Below are 24,451 nucleotides of genomic sequence, written 5' to 3'. Positions count from 1 at the left end.
TAACTGAAGAGCTTCCTGCAACTCTGTAGGAGTGAAAAAGGGATTTATTTTGATTTTTTTTTTCCTCCACAATGAAACCCATGCTTTTTCAATGGTTTCTTGGCTCCAAGGAAGAGAACTAATAGTTCAGCTGGGAAGTTTTTATGGAATAAATCAAAGATACTTTGCCATCAGTAAACCATCAGGCATGGAAATCTGTTTCCTAGAAAGTGGCTTGGGATTGTATGTGACTAAGAGTGTCCTCAGATGCCAAATCAGTGTTACAAAGAAGATAAATGGGTACCCATTACCCAAACCTGACCGTGTTTAGCCACTTAAAATATCTTGTTTTAGGTAACACAAATTAATGGAACCAGGTTGGGTGTTGAGACAACTTCCCAGAGTCTAAGTGACTTGAGTCAGGAATTTGTCACTGCTGATGAAAAGTGCCCTGAGGTGTAGGAATTCCTCCAGGAAATATAAAATATCTACAGGGAGACAGGCAAGAAAACTGGAGGCCTAATTGTGTAGATCTTAAACAAACTTGTCTTGCTTGATTTGTGGGAGCCAGGCTAATGCAGCTGTAGGTCCTCATCATGAATAAAACAGTGAATCTTCCAGAAAAGGATCAGGTAGCAAAGAGCTGTGACACTTTCACCTCCATCCTGTATCAGCAATAGTGTTGTCAGCAGGGCCAGGACAGTGATTGTCCCCCTGATTCAGCACTGGTGAGGCCACATCCCAAATCCTTGGTTCAGTTTTGGGTTCCTCACCACCAGAAAGACTTAGAGGTGTCCAGAGAACAGCAACAGAGCTGGGGAAGGGTCTGATGAGGAGCAGCAGAGGGAGTTGGGGGGGCTCAGCCTGGAGAAAAGGAGGCTCAGGGAGGACCTTCTCACTCTCCACATCTCCCTGACAAAAGGGTGCAGCCAGCTGTGTCATTCTGTTTGCCCTGGTAACAAATTACAGGATGAGAGGAAATGGCCTCCCATTTCACCAGGGGAGGTTTAGGTTGGATATCAGGAAAAGTTTTTCACTGAAAAGGTTGTCAGGGATTGGAAAAGGCTACCTAGGGAAGTGATGGAATTGCCATCTCTGGAAGTCTTCAAATGACAGGCAGGCATGGTGCTTAGGGACAGAGTTTAGTGGTGGCCCAGATGATGTCAATATCTTGAAAGTACTTTGCCTAGAAGCAGAATTTTAAATACTTGTAGCATTATGAGCTATGAAAACACAGCATTTTTATACAGACATAAAAGACATGAGAGGACATATCGTGTGTGCATCAGATCATGGAGTTAACAGGATAATCAACAGGTTGTGTCTCCTTGAGCTCAGTTTTCACTGGTTTTTCATGTTTTAGGAGTTTTGAAGGTTTCATCCTTGGGAAAGTCACTTTTTGCTAATCAGCCTTCATTCCAGACCTGCTGTGTTTTTGGTCATTGGAAGTTATAACAGTCAATCTGCACTCAAAATAGTTGCTTTTATTTGGAAGTTACCTCTCCAAATAATTCCACTGTCAGAAGTCACATAAAAATGGCACCATTTCAAGGCTTATATTAACCTTAAGTGTTTTCTTTTAAATAAATAGGGAGGTAGGTATAAGAGATGGGCATCTCTACTTTGAACATAAGATGAAGTAGAGATCAAGATAATTTCTACATTGTTCTAATTTCATGGCTCAGTGCTTTAAAGGAGCCCTTTAGAGTCAATCGACTCTTTGATCATTGACTAAAATCTAATAACTTTGGCAGCAAATGAGGTGTGAAATACTGTCAAAATCACTTCAGTAATACCTGTGTGGTACTAAACATTTTCATCTCTGTGGTAACAATTTGTAAAAAAAGCCACAGTTAAACAATTGGTGGCTCTAGAAATCAACATGTTTTTGCATTGGAAAATATTTGCAATGTCCACCTAGATTTCAAGTCCAAATCAAGGGAAACTCCTACATGGTGACAAGAATTTTCATGGACTGTTATCAATACCAAGAATATTGTATGTAGACTGTAATGAAACCATTACAAAGCTTTGTAAATGTAGTATTCTTTCTATTTAAGAACTTCCAGAGACATTTTAAGAATTTAGATTAATAAGTCAAAATTTCTGCCTTATTTTTCATTTAAAATAGATATTTAAGTACCTTTCTTCCAAAGGAGATACCCGGTAATGGTCTGTAAGTAGCAAATTCCAAGAACCTGTTTCTAAGTTTTGCTCTAGAGTAGAATTACCTCTCTTGGCAGCAAACAATGTGTGTGTCAACCTGCATGTAGTGTGGATGAAGACTGATTTTTGTATTCAGGATCCTACATTCTTTCTTTGACCTTTTTCTCAAATTTTATGTGTGGCTTAATGCATTTTCAGATACATCCAGTTTTTAAAATCTCTGCAAACTGAAGAATATCACTGTCTGACAATGTTCTTTTGTGAATGAATTGGATGATATATATAAATACAGATGGTTGCATGCTTTCAAAAAGGTAATGTCTCAAAATTAAATTTTTTGTAAGTACTTCAAGTTTAAAATTACTTTTTTTTTTCCATTCAAAACAAAACCATACTTTTTTATTTTTGTTTCCACTGAACTGAAATACTGTCTCCTTTCTGAAGAATGAAAATAAAATATGGTTGCAAATTTACTTTCTTTTCCACTCTTCCTTTCATTTTATATTTCCCCTCCTTTTATACAGTTCATTAATACTTTATACCTCTTTCTGAATTACTACAAGATCTTTGAATGTGAGGCACAATGTAAGCATGAAGTACTAGCTCATGTATATTACAATTACAGTTCCAGGCAGAGCTCAATAAGCAGAGGGCATATCTGATAATGTCTCATATTCTGTCAGAATAAGGAAAAAGTACACGATAAAAAAAGCTTAGAGGTGACCCACAGGGAAAGTAATGACTTCTAACAAATCTGGCATTTTTTCCCAGTAGAAAAATAATGAAGTAAAGAGAAAGATGAAGAGAAATGAAAGAAAAAAGTTATGTCTTGTAAAATATTTAGAGAGACAAGTTCAATTGATAGTAAAGCAGACAGGTACATTTAGCAGGACCAGAGTTGTTCTCTTAGTCCTTGGTTTCTATTCAGATAAAACCTGGAATTACAGGATGAACAGAAACCATATTTCTCCCTCTGTCAGCAAAGGCAACAGAAGTTTTGTGACGGAAATTGAAGTATAACTGGGTTTTTTCTCCTCTTTAGGTAGTCTCCATATCTGAATGAATTTAAAGGGTAGGTTTTGGAAAACACTGAACAGTGCATTTCTTTTTGTATTGAACATGATCAAAGATGTCCAAATCATGATGAGAGATAAATGGCACTGCTGTGCAGACCAGCCACTCTTTTTATGGGCTGTATTTCAGTCCATGGACCTGGCTGCCAGCATTCATCCTGTTTTGACAATCCTACTCACATCACCTTGAAATGGGGTTTCAGCATTTTTCATCCCTGTTATTGGTACATTTTGAAGTCGATTCAGCTCATGCTTTGCTTTTGAGAAGCTGGCAAGTTTATTAAGACCAGTTCTGGTGCACTAGATAGAAAAGACCCTTTAGGTCAGGCTGTGCCCTCCCTGTGCTCCTTGGAGCTGCTCCTCTCCTGTTTCAGTTTCCTGGGTGGTTACACTGCGACTGATTCTCCAGTGAATATGCTTTATAGTCTTCAAATTGCTATCAAGAGCAATTCCCAAAACTGAGGTGACATTTTCTCTGTTCCAGATTCCTATCTCTGTTTCCTTTTCTATTTTTATTCCTATTTCTAATGCATGACTTTTTTTTAATATAGCCATAATCATTTGTGTCTCTCTCTGGTATATTCCCCTCTCAAATGAGTAGCTTTGAATGATTAATCCATTACACATACTCTGGTTTTGATCTTGCTAAGCAGTTAAGCTACTGCGTGCATATGAGAACACGAATAGTTGCCAGATCTTAGGATGTGAATAATTTCTTACAAGCCTGGGCAAATCTATATTCTGAGGTGAGAACTACTCATTTCATTTTTTTCTAAGAGATAACCACTGATTTTTTCTAATAGCTTTTATTTTTCTCTAAAATCTCTTTATTTTGATTTTTTTTTTCAAATAGACAACCTGTTTCCTTTTTTTTTTCAATCTGTTCAAAATTTTGTAAAGTGGTCCTTCCCTGTGTCAGACCCAAATTAAAATCTAAAACATAACATGAAAAACATCGTGTAATCTCATTCTAATGGAAGAAAGATCCTCTAACACTATCTGACTCCTGTATGACTCTTATTTTTGTTGCTGCCCTGGGGGATGCAAACTTCTGCATCTGCTCTTTGCTTTTCCTTCTTAACCTTTTAAATTCCTTGAATGGTGCATCTGTCCTGATGAAAACTGTGTGTTCACCTTCTGTATACCCACTGGTCAACAAAATTGTTCTGTTTGCTCTTCTATCTCTTCCTCATGAAGTGAAGTAGAAAATAAAACCAAAATAACAGAAATTTTTACACTGTTCAAAAAATGCCTCTTCACAATCTGACACACAGGGTACTTGCCAGTGTGAATGTATTTTTGGCTATAAGGTTGTAGTGAGACACTTTATTTGAATGGTACATCTGTCCTGATGAAAACTGTGTGTTCACCTTCTGTATACCCACTGGTCAACAAAATTGTTCTGTTTGCTCTTCTGTCTCTTCGTCATGAAGTAGAAAATAAAAGCAAAATAACAGAAATTTTTACACTGTTCAATAAATGCCTCTTCATAATCTGACACACAGGGTACTTGCCAATGTGAATGTATTTTTGGCTGTAAGGTGGTAGTGAGACACTTTATTAAGCATGAAATGGGACTGCTTATCATGCTTCCCTCATGCATGAACACACACCCAGACAATCCTGTGCCTGAATAACTTATACCTCTCTCAAAGAAACATTTAGTCACCCAGACATGCATTACTTGCTACTGTTCACATTTGTCATGTGAAGGTTGGTCTCTTCGTGAAGGTTTCTTCAAGAAAACCACCAGCCATGACAGTGTTTTTCTTTTTTATGAGTTTAATTTTCTTTACCTGTGTGCAGTACTCTGACTTTGTTTCAGAAAGAGGTGCTGGAGGTAAAACTTCCCTCAACCTATTGGGCAACTGATCTCATTTTTTTACCATTACTCCACTTTTGTAAACCTGTCCTCCATATCACAGGAGAGAGCGGGGAGCTGTGCTGGACTCTGCTTCCTTGGAAATGTAATTACTTTGTCTTGACAATTTCTTTAGCAAGGGTTGTTTCTTCTCTTTTCAGATTAACTCCTGAAATAGAGATGTCTGCTGCTCCAGGTCAAGAGTTACTGCCTGCAGAGTTATTGACATTGCTCCACAGGAGCTGTGGAAGGGTCAGCATAGTGCCAGGAAAGAGGGGGGATATTAAGAATTGTGTGGATTACCAATTTTAATTATATTGTTTAACTAACTTGTTCAGCTTGGAGAACCTCATCACAGCCTAAATTTTCCTCAGGTGGGCCAGTGGTGGAAGGTGCTGATCTCCTCCCACTTGTGACCAAGAGGACGCATGGAATTTTTCTGAAGCAGCTTTGGGGAAGTTAAAATTGAACATTAAGGAAAAGTTCTCCACTGAGAGGGTGGTCAGTCACTGGAACAGACTCCCCAGGACAGTGCTTCTGGCACGAAGGAGCTCCTGGATGACGCTCTCAGTCACAGGGTTTAGCCTGTGAGGAGCAGGGAGTTGAACTCTGTGATTTTAGTGGGTCCCTTCCAACTGGAGATCTTCAGATTTTCTATGATTTTACTTTCGTTGCTTTCTCTGTACCTAAGCGCTTCACCCACATTATTATCTTCTCTTCTTTATAATTGGACTTGTGATAATTCTGAATTAGACTGTGAATTGTTAGACTGTAAGTCAGATGTAACAAACTCTTGGTTTTACCTAATCTATAGGTAAGGTGTGTTTCCTCTCTGCCCATAAAAAACTTTGAATTTAACAACTGTGGCTATTCAGACTTGAATATCATGCCATAACTTCCAGGTGACACATACAGGTAGGCAGCCAGCTTGGATTTGGGCCATAAAGCATCTCAGAGACAAAGCTCTTGCACAGCTTGGTATTTAGCAAAATATTTGTGTAAAGAGTAAAGAGAAGGTTTGATGTCATCACAGTGGTTTTTGTTTCAAAATGAGGGTTTTAGTTTGAATCAGGAGAAGGAGAAAGATCAGTTAGCTTGAATCAGAAGCGCTGAGAGGGATTTCACAATAATTCTCACATGTCACACTTTGTTTTCTGTCACAGAGCTTGGCAAGCACCAAACTCATCTCCATTTAGAAGGAATTAGATTAAGTCTGGGGTTCACCCAAACCAATCAAGGTGTAAGTCTGCAATAAGACCACATCACTAGGTTAAGTCCAGTATTAAGCCAAAAACTTGTTTATAGTGTGGATACATACTTTTTGAAAACACGTACCTGCTCTTCTTTGGTGCAAACCCACTGCTGCTGGTCTGAATTATTTCTTAAAGTAGGAACAGCCTTTATTTCTGAGGAAAACCAGTGAGCTGGGAATCAGAATTTAATGGTCTGAGCTGGCACAAGGAAGATTTCCCAATGAGACAAGCTGCAAATTGACAATGGGGCAACTCTCACCAGCACTTGGAGACTGTGCTGATACTGGAGGAAGTGGGGAATCTTTCAAACATTCAGCCTTGCCAGGGAGTCCTAAAAACCTCTTTCTGTTCCTAGAAAGCTGGATACTTTCAAAGTAAATGTTGAAAGTTGACCTTGAAAAACAAAACCCCCAGGTTTCTGAGAAAGCTTTAAGTGTTTCCAAAACAATGTCAACACTGCAGCACTTTTCAGAGGAGTAGAATATTCCCCATGTAAACTTTCTCATGAAAACATTCTGCCAAATACTCTCTATTTGATTTCAATCTTATCTGAAAGCATTTTTAAGCTGCAGTGTTTTGGAAAGGGAAAATATCACTGCTATGACTTCAGTGATCTAAATTACTGTTTTGCCATGGGGATGAAGAAAAGAGGAACTATTTCTAAAGACATGGTAGAAGTAGGATGTAAACATTGTTGTTTTGCCAGAAATACTCAATAATGTTCAGAAAATCCTGGAAAAAAAAGGAAAAGAAATCTTTGAAATTGAAAGAGAAATGGAAATGTCACAAAACTTAATTTAATTTTCAACATTGTAAAGATAAAAAAAGTAACAATGAAGAAGTATAATTATGTTAATTCCATCAAACTCAGTGTAATAATCAGACCCCACAGATATGGCCCCAGAAAGCAGTGTACATACATCTACCCTGAATATGCATTTGGGCAAAACATTTTCGTATATGTTGAAAACCAAACAACATTAGGACATGTTGTCATTTTGAATAATATTGCTTGCAAAGTACCTTGAAACTTCCTTTATCTATGAATGTTTATAAACTTTTCATGATCTTCCATACAAAAGAAATTGTAAAGTAATAAATTTTATATTTGCTATATTCATTTTGTAATGTGGAATATTAATGCTTGGGGTTTTTTCATGCATAGATAAAAACAGTTTCTTATAAATATTTTCAGGCCTTGTACTCCTGTAGGTTTTGTGCACATGTGTCAAAGTGACCAAGAAATCTATTTGGTACAGTTGTGTTTGCCTTACATGTCAGTTAAATTCTCTTAATCCAGCTAAATTGTTATATGAATAGAGAATGGGAAGTTAAATTGTTGATACAGAGGAGCAAAGCAGAAGACACTAAATATTTAATGCATTGGCAGAAGGACTTTGGTAACATTTCCTTCATTGAACAAACAAGCTGGCCCACCCCATATGGAATCCCACACATAATTATTTCTGAAAAATCTGTTGCAAACTTCTGATTATCTGCATAGCTCTTGGAAAGAGAAAGAGCTGCTGGGGAGATCTTAGGCTAGAAGTGTCCAGCATCATTCTCATGTCTGGAAGAAAGCCCTGTGCTCATGAAGATGGTGAACATCAAAGATATTTCCCAAAAACAGTCCCTAGTCCATCTTCCATGGGTTGACATTTGCCCTTCATATTCCCCTGGTCACATAAGTTGTACTGATGGACATTTTGGGAGATTAGATCCCCCATTTCTACTATGTGAGCTCAGTTAGGACCTCCACATGAATTCCATCCTCCTGAGCATCCTTCTCAACTGGGGAGCACCGAGCGTGTTCCATACTGAAATACTTTGGGTAACACAACATTGGGCAAGCTCTGTGGCAGCAGCTCTCCATTGAAGTTGGGTGCAAAATAATGGATTAATGGTCTGATCTGCTGCACAGCCCCAGATGGAACACTTTTTGATCTCCGTGTGGAAAATGCACAAAAATTCCCCAAGCCTGAGGTTTTACCATCTCTGCATCAAAGCAGTAATACAGGATCTCCTGGGAATTGTAATGCAGCTGCCTCATATTCTCATTCTTCTCTGGATGATGACTGCACCATCCAGACTGCAGTTTCTGCACTGTTTTAAAGTTTTTTACTGGGGTACTGTGTGGGAATCCAGTAGGTGCTTTGCACACAGGAAGAGTTTTTTTGGCATTCCTTGAGTAACTGCCCACAGGATGCCAATTTCCATGGTTGTGCAAAAACCTAAGTTGGGACCTTATCAATCCTTCGAGGTTTGATCTTTTTTTCTCTTACTGGTATTTATTATTCAATGAGTATGTGCATGTTCAGACAGTTTGCATTCTCCTAGTACTATCATTTTCCCATAAATATACATTATTGGTGACTGCCAGAGGCAGGAACTATGGGCTGGATTAATATTTCATCCAGTCTTAGTAATTATGCAGTTACAGCTCTGAAATTTCACAAATCTGACATCTGCACCTCTCTTCAAAGGTGGTAAAGTCACATCCTTACCATAGCTCAGGTTCTGTATCTTCTCTGAACCTCTTCCTACAGTGAGGAGTGAAAGGAGAATGTTTCTTTTTGTGTAGGCTTTCTTTGCACTCATTTTTGTTCTTTTATGAGTAAGGGAGAGAGGACAAATAGAATTATGTTTTGTTTGGAGTAGAAAATGATGAGTTTCCTGCGTGTTTTCTGTCAGCAGCATGTAACCCTGAAGAAATGTGCCATGATTACTGAGTACTCATTAATCTGGATCTCTGGTAAGGTGTAATAAAATAAATCATCATGATGAATAGCCATAGTAGTCCTGACCATGTTAGTCTTTAATGATACCAAGAAAAAAGGCAGTATTTTCATTCAATTAGACCAAGAAAGGTGGAGTTACTACATTTGGGTGGACATCTTATGGGTTATATTCCAATGAAAGTATTGGATAAAGTCTTCCCTACTGTTTCTGGAAGTTCTGTAGGTATTCAGGAACAATGTCATTAAATAACTGGCAAATTGAGATTTAAACTTTCATCATTAGATGTTTAGGGACATAAGGCTCCTACCCAAAACACCAGAATTGGGCACACAAAACTAGACAGGCATTAAGAAAACATCCAAAGCAGTAATTCTAAACCACAGACTTGTGTAAATACTTTGAAATCAGTGCTCTTTAATTTTCACTTCTCTCTAAACTCTTTTCTAAATGGCACAAACCAAGCTGAAAAAAACAATGTAATTTTCATGCCAGAATAAAAGCACCTATTAGCATAATTATCCTGCTTTTCTGAGAAACCAGGGCTTGAAAGGGAAGATGAAAATGTCCAAAAGACAGAGAAAAATTTTCAGCCATGGATTTGTGGGTGTTCACGCTCTTTCTCATCACAAGCACAAGGTGAAGGTGCTGCTCTAAACAACAGCAGTGGATAGGCCTCAGAATAATTTATATTCAAATGTTTTTTGTTCAAAGATTTCTTGTGTAGAGGATTATGCAAAGTAGGTCTGTGCCTTTTCTTCACTGAGTAAATAGGTTATGTAAAATTTCAGTGATATTTCACTATGCATTCCATTTGGCTGACCAATAAGGGGAGTGCATGTGCATATTTCCTTGGAAGAGACCTGAGCATAATGTCATCCAAAATAAACTCTGCTTTGCCAGGAAGAGAAAAAGAAACATTTTATTCCTCAGCTGCGACTTAAACAGGGGGAAGAGGACCCCAGTAATTTGTATTGGTTCGTCTCAAGGCAGTAATTGAACTTGACATTTCTTACTTTTCTTGCATATCTTGTCTACCTTTTTTATCCTGGAGGATAGAGCTGGAACAAATCTTTCCACACAAAACTTCACAATATATTGATTCAATGGCTTGACATATAAAGCTTGGATTAAAACAGAATTTCAGAAAGTTTTGAAAACTAGTTAAAACTGTATCCCACCTCCACTGCTGAACTCATAATATCAGGTTTGGGATGCCATTCCTGGAAAGCAGTGATCTGAGGCAGGTTTTGCTTTATTGTGTGACATTTTATTGTTCCCTTCATGACTTGACTGAGTAGTGAAATACTTCATCTGTTGACTCTGATTTTCTCACTCTCAGTCATTAACTGAGTATCAATGAGGAGATATACAGTGGTTTTGTTTTCTGGACAGTATTTCAGCCTCTATTTCACCAGGTTATCCAGAGAAGCTGTGGAGGCCTCATCACAAGAATTTTTTAGGCCAGATTTGATGGGACTCTGAGCAGCCTGTTCTAGTGGGAGGTATCCCTGCCCAAAGCAGGGGATTGGAATTAAATGATCTTTAATGTCCCTTCCATCCCAAACTATTCTGTGATTCAGAAACCTGGTTGAAGTCGCTGCAGCCAGTGGGTAAAGTCTGATATTCCCCCACTCAAGCCTGGGACATCACCCCTGTACTGGGAGCTGTGATCTTACATCAGAACACCAACACTAGTGTGAGGAAGAGCCTGGCATTTGGAGCACAGTGAGTAAATAACCCCAAACTAAATTTTTTTCAGAGAATTTAGATGGATACACCTTGTTTTTCATGCTGTGTGCAGGAGCATAGAAAAGCCTATGAGCAAGTATTGAACCAATACTTGAAATTATCTGAGAAAAGTTACTTGGGATTCTGAGCTGTGGCTGCAGCTCCTGACCCTGCCACAGACACTTCATAGAACTTGGGCAAAGCTCTCTGTACTCTGCAGCTTAAAATGGAAATATTGAAACTTCATTTCCTCTCTGTTTGTCTTCTTTCCCTCCACAAAACAGGAAATTGTTTTATGATTCTGCTCCACAATGTCTAAAAAGGAGATTAAGGTTTTTCATGGATTTGCCTGTGTTTTGTGAACTGTAAATTATAAATACACAATTCTGTTCTATGAAATAACAAGCTTTATCTTCTATATCATATTGCTGTTCAAAAAGTCCTATTGCTATTTCAGCTGGAAAAAGCAAGCATCAATTTTCTTTCACTAGTGGGACAGGAAATTTTTCTGCATTTTGGAAAAAAAAAAAAAAAAGAAAAGGGGATATGTGGCACCCTAAAGCCACCTGCACATTTTGATTACTGAATGATTTGGAATGTGCATTGACAATCTCCAAAATACTCTTCTACCTGCTAGGCTAACTACGTGCAAGAAGGCCATAAATGCTGAGGTTTAGATAATCCATGACATTTCCAGCTTAACGGCAGTGTTCAGCTTGCTGTTCCTACTGCCAGCAGTACTTCTGGATTTAATTGTTGAAGTGCTTCTGCTACTGAAAAAGTGACACGTAAAATAAGAACTTTGCAGATGGGGAAGGTTTTGGTTTTTATTTATTTCCCCCCACACTAAGAGGGGGAACATTAAGACTATGCTAATGAATGTGGTACCAAAATTCAAGAACTGTGAATTCCCCCCCAAGATTTTCCAGCTGGACAAGAGGACTGCAGGATACACAGCTCTTACTTAGAGGACACAGCTCTGCAATTTTACACCTGGATTCCTCTCCCTCCTTCCCCCCCACACACATGGCATCAGCTCATGCTTCCCTTCATACTCCCTCCTCCCCAACTCTGCAATTTAAACACTCAGAAGTTTAACTGAAAGTTGCTGTAAAGCTTTTTGCTGCTCAAAGCATCAATTAGCTTTTGTCCAAGTCTAGACAGAGGCATTTGGAAACACAGGGCTCTTCTGGGCTGGAATTCTGTCACAGTCAGAGCTGAGCTCAGCAGGAGAGCGGAGGAGCCATCCAAAGCTGTCACTCTGGCCATCCTGAGCTCACTGAAGAATTATATATTTTATATGCCTCACCCAGCATCTCCCAGGCTGAGTTCCTCTGCACATACTTGATACTGAACTCCCTAGAAATTTCCATGGTAACACTTGGAGATGTTACAGTGAATTCAGCAGCCACCTGTGCCTGATTTTGTTTTTAACAGAGGGAGCCTTATTTTACATTGGTGTTGCCTGTCCCTGAGCATCCCTGGATCAGCACATGGTCAGGTGGGAATGGAATACTCTCCATGCTGCAGTCAGGAGGAATTGGGCATTGTCCCTGGTTCTGACGGTGGTTTCTGGGGTGATTGGAACCAAACTTATTTGAAGAGAAAATCATTAGTGTTGAAAAAGACTTCCAAGATCATCAAGCCCAATCTTTGGAACACCTCCTTGTCAATTAGACCATGGCAGTAAGTGCCAAGTCCAGTCATTTCCTGAACATTTCTGGGGATGGTAACTCCACCACCCTCCTCTTCTAATACTTAACCAACCTTTCACTGAAGAAATCCTTCCTAATGTCCAGCATGAGCCTCCCCTGGCACAACATGAGCCAGGTCTTCTTGTCCTGTCACTTGATACCTGAGAGGAGACAGCCATTCCCACCTGGCTACAAGCTGATATCAGGGAGTTGTAGAGAGGGGTGAATCCTCCCTGACCCTCTTCTCCAGGCTAGAACACAATAAGAAATATTTTATATTATTAATGCAAATTTTTGTTACATTTAATTTATAAATTGTAACATTATTTCATATTAATTACTGATAAAATATTAAGTTCTCCAGGGCAGTGGCTCCCAGTTCCAAACATGCACATCCTCCAGGACCTTTGTCAGATCTGTCAAACCCCTCTGAATGTCTCAAGTACCTTGGGCTATCTCCAATCACAGTGGGTGCATCATTAGGCAAATGAACTAAGCTCTGCTTCTCTGTTTTCCCTGCTGGCTCCAGCCTGATCAGCAGAATGCCAAGAACTACAAAATGCTGCTGCAAAGCACATAATAAGGCAAGGATCAAATGCATTTCTTCAGGAAAAGCTGTATGCATCAAGCTATCAGCTCAGCCTTGTCTCCATCCATCTAGGATTAATTATTCTCATTTGTGTACTTGTCAGTGTTGCACACAAGATTATTTTCCTTTAAAATGGGACCACATAACTGCCTCTCCTTATCCCTTCTCCTCTTAATGAAAGCCTTCCCATCCCCTAAAGCTCCAGAAGAGAAAATAATGCCATAGCATCTGGATTTTATGGGTGGGAGTGACAACATGCTCCAATCTTTCTTTACACTCAATTACTCCCTGACAATTAAAAAAAATAAAACAAAATTTCTGCAGCAAATAGGCAGTTTGACTGTGAAGCAAAATGCGCTTGTGAGAGAACAAGCTCACCTGGATGATTATCCCTTTTCCAAGAAAGGATTCAATCCGGGCAATGAAAGCAGAATTCCTTTCCAAAATGAATCAAAGACAGAGGCAGAACCAAGGCTGAACTCATGTTTTAGAGTCTGCTGATACAGTTGAATACAGTTTATGTATTTGTGTCACTTATTGAATGTTTTAGAGAGAAGCAAGGTTTGTTTTTCTGTGAACAGTTCCTCATGACTAGGGAATTTTGTGGGGTTTATTCTCCCAAAGCCCCATCCTTCAAAAACAAGCAAAGCTGGCTTTTTTATTTTCTTCTCTCTCTTTTTTTTTTTTTTTTTTAATTATTATTTTTTTTTCTAAATGGATCTATTTCAACCACAAAGCAGATCCTGCCAGTTTTAGGAAAACTCACTTTCACAAGGATCTCCTGGAGCTCCCATGCACCCAGGGAACACAGAAACAACAGTTTAAGGATACCAAATATAGACTGAACTCCCAGGTCTTAAAAAAGGTTATTCTTGGCCCTAAAGATGCTCTGAAATTGGGCATTTCTTTCTAGGTTATGTCCTTTATATCTGGGATATTACCTGTCTCACATTTTGTGCCAAACATTTTGTTCCATTATTTTTCATGTGAGTATTGGGCATAGTGAAAGAAGTTTTATTTATTCATGTATCTATTTATTTATTGAAATATAGTGCAAAGTAATCAGGAGAACTTTCAGTTTTAAATTATTTTTATGTTGAAAATAAGGAAATGAATAATTAGAAAATGAAATGTGTTTTTCCTCCAAACCACTCACTAGCTGGGTTTTAGCTGAAGTGTTTTGGTGGTATGGAAATTTAAATGCAGTTGAGGAAATAATGGAGCAACACAGAGATGATACAAAAAACGGGGCTGGGAACTACAGCTTCTCCCATGGTGTTTTACAGCTTTGAATGTATTTGGAAGGGTGAGAACACACAAAAAATCCACCCATTCCTCTGCAGCAGTCAACATTTCTGTGTGGTTCAGAGCATGAGCCTTACAGCAGCTCAGACCTGTACAAATTGTCCAAGGGCACACATATACTGTCATTTTCAGGTGTTTCACATTCCCCAGGTAGTTATATTCCAGTCTTCCCAATCAGTGTTTCCATATTAGGAATTAAATTCAAGAAGGACCTGAGCTTAGTGACCAAACACGGTTTTATCTTGTGACAGAGCCTGTCTCTATTTCATGGATGTTGTGGGCAGAAGTCCTGCCCTGAGGTGTGAGATCTGGGATATCACAGTATTGTGATATCTCCATTGCAATTCCTGCTGCTCATTTCTGCTTTCCAGTGAGGATTCACCAGGAGCAAAAGGAGCTTCCAAAGAAAACAACCTTCCCTGACTGTTAAACAAGAATATAAGTGCTTCTCAGTAATTCTCTTAGTTATATTGTGAATTTAAGCAGCTTATGTTGTTCCAATTTTTACTCATGCAATCTGGATTTCTGAATGGGTTTCTTTTTGGGAACATTATACCTATATATTATGCAATTTACTAATTATTTCTCTAACTAGCACCTGCTTCTGTTGCACTATTTCTGGGTCAGAAAATATAATTACTGCAAATATTATAAATTTTAGTTTAAAATATACAGAAAATCACACTGTGAAAAGCCAGTGCCCATAAAAGAGACAAAGGAGTCCTGCAAGTTTATTCAAATGAAGGGAGAGACTCCATTGGGGCACAGGCCCTTGGGTTTTCTCTCTCTCTCTCAGGGTTTTGGAGGGCACAGCCTCCTTTTATCCCAAACTCCCAGCTAAAGGAATAAATCACAGAAGACTTAATTTTCTTCATGGTGGAAAAAGCCCCTTTATTCATATAACTCGTTCTTAAACAGTTTAACAGACCTCATGTGTGACTCCAATTGGTTAGTAGCTTTCTTGCCAATTACTTTATTGGTTAGTAAAAGGTATTTTACTTGTCCATCAAATCTCTCTACTCTGAAATTGTTTACACATTTTCTTGACTGGTTCTCATGGGACAGATTTAATGTTTCTGCAGGTGTTAGTTGTTTTTCACCCAGGAATAGATTCTTATGTTAACGAACTGTTCACACCAGGGTTGCTTTCACATGGGAACTTGCAAAGTGCTAGTTTGACAAGGCCAGTTACTGATATAACAGAGCAGGCCTGATTTTATGAAGCTTTCATTTTATAATTTTTCTACCTTTCTGCAACACCCAGCTGCATGTAGTACTCTTCCTTTCTCCATTGCCTGAGGTACCAGGAAGGTACCTCAGCCTTCCCAAACCACCTACCCCACATTTCCCCTTGAACATGGCATTTTACCCCAAAGTTCAGAAACTCAGGCTTGTGCAAACCCACTTGTGGGAGTCGGTGTCCGGGGTCTTTAGCAGTCTTGAAGTTAATAGAGACATTAAGACCGGTTTCAAAGACATTAACACCCACCCCTCACCCATTGACTTGTATGTAAAGCATTAGTATTTAATAGAGACATTAAGACCGGTTTCAAAGACATTAACACCCATCCCCTCACCCATTGAATTGTTTGTAAAGAGTTAGTACCATTCTTATCAAAGTAATAAAAAATATTCAAAGATGGCAAATATGTAAAAAGAGAGGTGAGAGTACATCAACAAGATTGCTTCAGAGACAAACTACCAGGATCAATTTCCATTACCAGGCTCGATTTTCCTTTTTACAAAATTAGTGATTGGCATTGTTAGTGATGCACTGTTTTCCAAATGCTGTTTGTCCATTTTCTAGGCAAGAAGTCCACTACGGTGGAGGCAATGGAAAAAGCTTATTAAATCACTAGATGTATGTTCAGATCCACTGGTTCAGATGTTCACTGGTGACCATCCTTGGGAGAAGGCCAGGAGCCCAGAACTCTTCCGGGCTGGGGTAATAATTGTTGAAACATTAAATACAGGCAGAGAAGCAATATCAGCTCCTTCCTCAGTGTTATTTTGCATAATGCCCCTGATTCAAATTAATCACAGTTTAAATGTGCATCTCAATTCATTACAAAACCAATTTGTGCAACCAGTTCCAGTGCTGAATTCCTGGTTTATGGGAAAAGCTTATTAAATCACTAGATGTATGTTCAGATCCACTGGCTCAGATGCTCACTGGTTCCAGTCCCAGTGCTGAATTCCTGTTTAGTGCATCTCTTATCTGAGAGAAGATGTTCCTTATTGCTCGTTGTTTTGAAAGCTTCAAAAACTTCCAGGGTTACTCAGTGGCAAATCATAACCAACAAGCCTTATAATTCCACTTTTTGTTCTGTTGAAAAGGTAATTTGGCCACAGTATCCCAGGTCCTTTCATGTACCCAACTCCTGGTCTTTCAAAGCTTAAGCCTTTGTTAGAATTATTAAAATAATCCAATAGTATCCAGGACCAGAAAGATGCTGTGAAGATAATTACAGTGAAAATTGAAGGTGATAACTGCACTACAGAAATGGAATCATGCCTTGAATGCTTTAGATCATCAGTAAACAGTTTGTTCTTCAAAAACATTTATATGATGTCCTGGAAAATCCTTGTGGACATCCAAAACGTGACTTTGCTCTTTTCCCTCTGGCTCTCAGTCTCTTTTAAAGACCACATGTGCCCTGCTTGTTCACTGCTGATCACTGAACTAATTTATTCCAGCCTTCCAGTTCCATCATCATGCCAGTTTGTTTCTCATCCCAAGTCCCCTAATTATTTTATGCAAACTGGGGTTGCCCAGTGGAAATACTTTATTGAATCAGGCCAGCTAGACATGTCTTCTGCTTTGCATGTGCTTTGTCAGGAAGTAAAGAGAGAAAAGTGGGGGTAGAATTAGACAAAAAAAGAGAAAAAGAAAAGCATTCATATTGCATCTGGTTGATTTTGCAATAATGTAAATTAGAAGGAATTAAAAGGGCTTTTTACTTGTAAAGAGGAGAATGTGAGAGAAGGTCATGTGCTATTTCACGAGTTCCTGTTTGTCATTAGCACTGCACTAATTTCTTCTCTCTCTTTTAACTTTGTGTTTGCTATTTGCTGCTCCCTCAGCTCCTCAGACTGCAGCAGTGGATGATGGACACGTTTCCCATTTAGTCATGAAAGACCTGTGTCTATCTCCCATTAGATTAATGGTTTTGAATCATATTGCACAAAGTAATAACCATCAGCCTGCTGGTAGCTTTTACACATTTTAAGTAATTTTTCTCCCTTGACAAGACATCAGATTAACATTGTAAAGGAGAAAGTTAATGCCCATGCAATATTTAGACAGTCAAAGAGAGAAATTACATCTAATCAGGCCTAGTGTGAGTGATTTCATTAATTCCTGTTCTAAGAATTCCAGATATTTTATGTTGTCAATCATTTATTATATTTTCTGTTAATAAACAAGTTAATTTGCTCTGTTTTTTCACCTCTTCCAGGAGCACTGACACCTTTGAACTATACTACCTCCTTGAAAAAAACCCTAAAATCTGCTTGAATGAATCATCTATGATTTTCAGAATTTATTCCATACACAGTTCTCAACAGAGAATGCAAACCACTGCAAATCCATGGAATCACAGGATGGTTTGCGTTGGATGGGGCCCTAAAGACCATCTTATTCCACCTCCCCAGCCATGACAGGGACATCTTCTCCTAGACCAGGTTGCTTCAAACCCCATCCAACCTGGCCAGAACAAATTGGTAAGTCACTGTTATAGTGCACATTAATATAAAGTGTCCTTTATATTAATATATAAATAGTGGTGATGGAGGCTTGCAGTTGTGTCACACAATATGCTCAAAACAATTTAGGAAATTCAGCTGTTCACAGCTGTCTAAGACATTTCTCCAGTATATTAATGAGGTTTGGGAATCACAGAATCACAAAATCACAGAAAATACCTCAGAGATCACTGAATGCGGCCTCTGAAGATGAAAACAAAAATGTAAAAACTGTCATTTAAAAAGGACATTCAAAAACAACATCTGAAGCAATCCACTGGATGCTCCAGAATTCATTATTCATTGTGTCTCAAGGTAATAAAGTTTTTGGCAGAGACAGTTGGAGTTTTCATTTTTCTCCTTGCATTGTTCTCCAGTTGTCCATTTCTTCCCTTGAGTAATTTCTTTATTTTTCCCCATTCTTTCCAAGGTCACCTGAAGGTCTTCCCAGCTGATGCAATAAATTAATTCACTTTGTTTTATTTGCTCCCTCAAAAATAGCCAGACCAAGACTACTACATCCAGCAATCAACTTGTCCCTTCCTTTATCCAGACTGAGGAGCAGAGTTGCTCGACAAATAGCTCCAATTTATGTCCATCATCCACAGGGTAAGGTAGTTGTCAGTGTGGGAGAAGATGATATAATACAGCTCTGTCTGCTCTGTTTCCCCAGCTCCAGGGGCCTTTTTGTGCTGCTATTGACCTTGGCAGAGCTGAGAAGTTTTATTTAGTGTTGCTGTTTTCTTCACTGGAGTTTACATATTTTAACTGGCTCGGGAGATGTGTGTGTGTGTGTTTCAGACAATAAATGACTTCAGGCATTCTGATTCTATCAGTCAGTAAGATCTATCCTCCTCTGCTCTGAAGGCTACCACATTTTATACTGAAATAGCTGAAGATGTACTATTGAAAATGCATATCATTTCAACTTTTTTATTTTATGAAAACAACTTCATCATTTTGTTGATACTTTGGGAGTCCTGCTTTGTACCCAAGTGAGACTACATTGACTCAGTTCACAAGTTTAATTCCTAGAGTTAATATGCTGAAATTTATTTTAGCAGTAGAGGTTTGTAGTATTAAATTCTTTACTTATAATACTTTCTTTTTCAAGGATTGGAAAAATAAAATTAAAAAAATAAATACAGGAAAAGAAGTGCTTGTGTGGAAAACATCCCTAAAATAACTGACTAAATGCTAGAGATGAATGGTGCAGCCACCTCCAAGAAAATTCTTGTAAGATTCAGTCAGAAAACACTTTGTGACAATGGTTTATAATAACACTTTAAGACTTAGAGAATCTGAACATAACCAGAGATGAATATACATAAAAAATAAGTAGTTACCTAAGTAAATAAATGAAAAATTGCTGCAGTATTTGGTTATCATCTCTGGGAAGAAATATCCCAGTCAGAGAAAAAACATGAGATAATTATTTGTAGATCTTGGATGTCTTTTTATAAAATCTCTTCTATTCTTAGGTGTCAGATGAGAGATTTACCAAGTATTGAGCATAGCAGATCTGGAATGGCTTTGGGAAAGGCATTTTTGGCCAGAACAGAAATGTGACTGAATTAACATTTCTGAAATAAGAGGGGCTTTTGTAGCTGATTTTCTTAGAGCTGTTGGCAAATTATAACCTCCCAAGCTGCTTGCAAACTATGAAACAGACAGTGAAAATAATCAGGAAATGGGTAAAGGGGAGAATATTTCCTTTTGTTTCTTCGTGATTTTTCACAGAAAAATGTTTGGTGTGTTCAGGTGTGAACCAATGAAAGACCAAATAAACACAAGCATTTAAGCATTATTTTCTTCCAGTGCAAGCACGATTTTGGTTTGATTATCATGAGGTCATTAAAAATTGTCTGAAGCAAGCATTTTGACTTTTTGTTACAGGCATCATTGCTCACAGCAGAATTGTCACCTTTCCTAAATTTTTATCAGAATATTCACCTTTGGGGATCATTATTTCTGAAGAGGAAAGATGGTTGAGATTTTGCAGGGAAAAATTACTGTTCTGATACTTGTACAGGTCCTTTTGTCACTGTGAACAGAGGTGAGGCAAGGTCAGGGGAAATAGGAAATATCTTTTGTGATATCCTTGGGAAAAAACCAAAACCACCACAGGTGCTTTTAACTCCTTTCTTCAAATCTCCCATAGAAACAGCAGCTTTCAAAATACAATCCAGCTTGAAAACAGTTGCTCTGAATTTCCCTTGATCTTTCATTTCTCAGAGTCTCCAAGGCTTTCCTGTGTAATTGTACAACATACCTGGAGAGGGACATGGTACTCAACACTTTTTTCCTGTAAAAACTTTGGGGCGAAGATCTGTTTTTCTTTTGACACCCAGGGCAAATGGTTTGATATTTGATTTGCTTGGATGCTTCTCCTACGTTTAGTTTTCTCTGTTTACTTGACAACTGGAAATGCATCTTCTTTCACTTTCTATTTCTAGTGCACTGATGTTTCCATCAGAGCTGAGTCATCTCCCAGACAAAGCAAAAAGAATGGGACTTTCCGGTGCAAGTCTTCTTACTTGGATGTTTGTTTTGGGATGAGATGAGTCACACTTGATGGGTTTTATTTTTCTCCATTTGTTAGAGGGAGTTCAGAGGAATATATCAGATGTAGGTACCAAGATGGAAACAATTTTGGCTACCATCCATCCCTTCAGATTTGGGGTACTGAATTTGTTCAGTGATCACACTAGAGGACTTAAGAAGTCATAATGCTCAAGCTTCACTTTCAGGAGTTGGGAGAAAAGACCATTTTTTTTTTATTTTGTAGATATCATTTCTTACTGTGGAACAAATGATAAATATTATTCACTATCTGCTTAAAATAAACTTCTCATAGTATAGAATGGTTTGGGTTGGAAGGGGCTTTCAAGATCATCTTATTCCAACCCCTGCCAAGGGCAGGGACACTTTCCACTATCCCAGGTTGCTCCAAGCCCTATCCAACCTGGCCTTTGACACTTCCAGGAATGGGGCAGCCACAGCTTCTCTGGGCAGCCTCTGCCAGGGCCTCACCACCCTCAGAGGAAAACATTTGTCCAAATATCTAATCCAAACCTCCCATCCTTCCATTAATCAGGAGATTTGCTAGTGGCAGGTGCAAGGTAGATCCCATTCAAAACGTGCCATGATGTGCTCAGCTCTATTTGTGAGCCAAGGAATCTTTGGAGATGTTTCCTAAGTAATTTCACCAGTTTGTGGATCATCCAAACTCTTCTTGGTAACACAGTTCATGATGCAGCTGAAGGAGTTTTCAAGATGCCTTCCAAAAGTTTTTCCTCTTTCCTGTCACAGCTGTTTCTCCACCAATTATTGCCTCCCTTTTCCCTCGCAACCCACAGCAAAGTTCTGAGCATCCAGAGGTCAGATGGGCTCCCAGGAACTACACATGATTAAATTTGCAATTCAAAAGAAACTATTATGAATCCAACTGTTGTTAAAAATTAGGCCAAGGTTTAGAGTCTTCCAGAATGGGCCAAAATAGGAGGAACAAGATCCCTGCTGGGTAACTTGTACATCTTTTACCTCCATTCCCAAGCCTTTATTTCCTTAAGATCTTGAGATAATGTTGTTTCTTAGCTTTTTATCAGACTGTTTGTGAGCACTGGAGGAAATGTTTTGCCATTAAGGCAGCATCTGATGCTTAAACACTTTCAGTCTCTCCCAGGGAAAGAAGAGAGGAACAGATGTTAACATCTGCTTTGTTGAATCTGGCCTACATTTTCTTGTTGCCGACCCTCTCTTCTCCTCCCCACAGTGCATTGCAGTAACACCCTGCCAGACAAAAAGCATAACATTTCATTCTGCATTTCTTGTGCCGAATTCAGAAACCTGTAATTGCAGCACAGACTATCTTTAGAACAGAAAGAAAGTAACAACAACAAACCCCTCAACTCCAAATTTGTAAAGTTCAGGTGACAAAAGACTTTTCTTCAGGCATCTGTTCCTCTGATTAACTAACTGTCAGTGTTACCTTCCCAAAGATCAAATAAATAAATATACAAAAAAGGACAAGAATTATTTTCATCATGAATTTTGCTTGCTCTGACTCCCCACCGCCCAGTTTTGTACAGGAGCTGTCTGCTCAGTAAAAAGCCCTGCAGCACCATTTCAGAGAATATCTCTCCTAGATCCAGGTTTTGCTGTAAATCTTTTAGAACTGCACACAGCAATGACATGCTTCATCCCAGATTTTAGCAGCCCACAATCTTGATGTTATGCTTTAATTGAACTGAAATTACATTTAGTCAGAGCTTGAAATTTCTGATTTGCTCAGATGCCATTGTTTTCATACACAAGGTTCTTGCTCAGTACTTTTTTCTCCCCACCCTTTCCCTCTTGAATTATTTAACACTTAGAAAGCTGAGCTTTGCCACTTTTATTTCCATCCCCAGTTTTATTGCTATCTAAGTGATTTACAAATCAAGCCTTGCATCTAATGGCGCTGTGTATTTCCATTTCCAGTGCTCTTCTTTACTGTCGGCTCTTGTTGGATGGGGCAAACCTCAGACACAAATAACTGAAATTAATGTCAAATTGCATCATGTGCAGCTTGAATTTCAATTATGGGATCTGAGTGAAAATGCATGTTTTCAGCAAACAGCAATAACGCTGTGACTCGCATTACTAGAAAGCATCACACGCAAGACAAAGACACAGGAGCTCAAAAGCTTAAAACAAATCTGCTTGGCATTTAGTTAAAACCAATAAGCTGAGAGAATGAGCAGTCATTCCCTGCCCTGTGATATGTCTGTGCCTGTTTAGAGCCTGGAACTCCAATGTTTTCTTCCAGAATAATAGGAAGTGAGCAGGGATTAATCTACTCTCCTAAGCCCTAGTGCATCCTAAATATATTGTGGTTTGTGGGCAAGGCAAGTGCCTCAGCCCATCTTTAATTCTGTATTCAGGGACCTGAGGGTGCTGGCTGGCAGTGGCTGAACAGGGTCCAATGTGTGCCCAGATGGGCAAGGAGGCCAGTGGCCTTCTGGCGTCCTGTGTCAGCACCGGTGTGGCCAGCAGGACCAGGGCAGGGATTGTCCCTCTGTGCAGGGCACTGGGGAGGCCACACCTCAAATTCTTAGATCAGTTTTGGGCCCTTCATGACAAGACAGACATTGAGGTCCTGGAGTGTGTCCAGGAGAAGGGGCTGGAGCACAAGGATGATGAGGAGCAGCTGAGGGAGCTGGGAGGGCTCAGCCTGGAGTAAATGAAGCTCAGGGGGGACCTTATTGCTCTCTACCCTTGACAGGAGCGTGTTCATTTTATCTGTGATGTCTCAAGTGAAAGGATGAGAGGAAATGTCCTTAAATTGCACCAGGGGAGGTTCAGATTATGTATCAAGAAAAGAAAATTGACTGAAAATATGGGTAGGCATTGGATTAAGTTACCCAGGGAGGTGTTGGAATCACCATCTCTGGGAGTAACAGGCATCAGGATGTGGCATGTGGGGATACGAGTTGGGGGTGGTTATGGTGGTGCTGGTTTGATGGTTGTACTGGGTGGTCTCGAAGGTCTCTTCCAACCCTGGTGCTTTTGTCATTCACTATAATGCCCAGAGAGTAAAGGCTCAATAGGAACATGATTTTCTCTCATGGTTACTTGTGATGCACCTGGTGATACAAAGCTCAACTTTGTTTAGCTTTCTGGAATGGCTGGATGAAAGAATTAGAGGTATTGAGGACAGAGATATTTTACATTCATGCAGATGTTGAAGTGGGTTGAAGGAATCACATTCTCCCCTCCTGTTCCTCTCCATTGTCTTCATGTTAAAGCACATGGTTATATTTAGTCTACAAAGTGCAGTGCCCTATCTCTGCTGAAGTTCAATTTTACATTCATGCAGATGTTGAAGTGGGTTGAAGGAATCACATTCTCCCCTGCCTGTTCTTCTCCGTTGTCTTCATGTTAGAGCATATGGTTATATTTAGTCTACAAAGTGCAATGCCCTGTCACTGCTGAAGTTTGTGTGGCTTCAAAAGCTTCAGCCAATGGAATGACCAACATATCCCCTCCAAACAGGGGCATTGCAATGCAGCTGCATGTTTTGCCTAATAACTTGCTGAAGAAAAGAAGAAAAAAACAAACAACAACAAACTTTATAATAGCATAAAATATATGATTTTTTTTTTAATGCTACAGCCCAAGTGAAGCTAATGAATGTGCCCAGATGGCACTTGAAAAAGCCAGATAGATACCATTTAACTTATTTCTGATAAAACCATCCTGAACCTAGAACCTGATGTCCTAGTTAAAATGACAGTAACTTTGAGTATTGGAAAACTACTTTTTTATAATCTGGTGCA

Source organism: Passer montanus, unplaced genomic scaffold, assembly GCF_014805655.1.
Source record: "Passer montanus isolate IOZ18808 unplaced genomic scaffold, ASM1480565v1 scaffold100, whole genome shotgun sequence".
Lineage (NCBI taxonomy): Eukaryota > Metazoa > Chordata > Aves > Passeriformes > Passeridae > Passer > Passer montanus.
The sequence above is the reverse complement of the archived record's forward strand: the minus strand, read 5'-3'. Positions refer to the sequence as shown.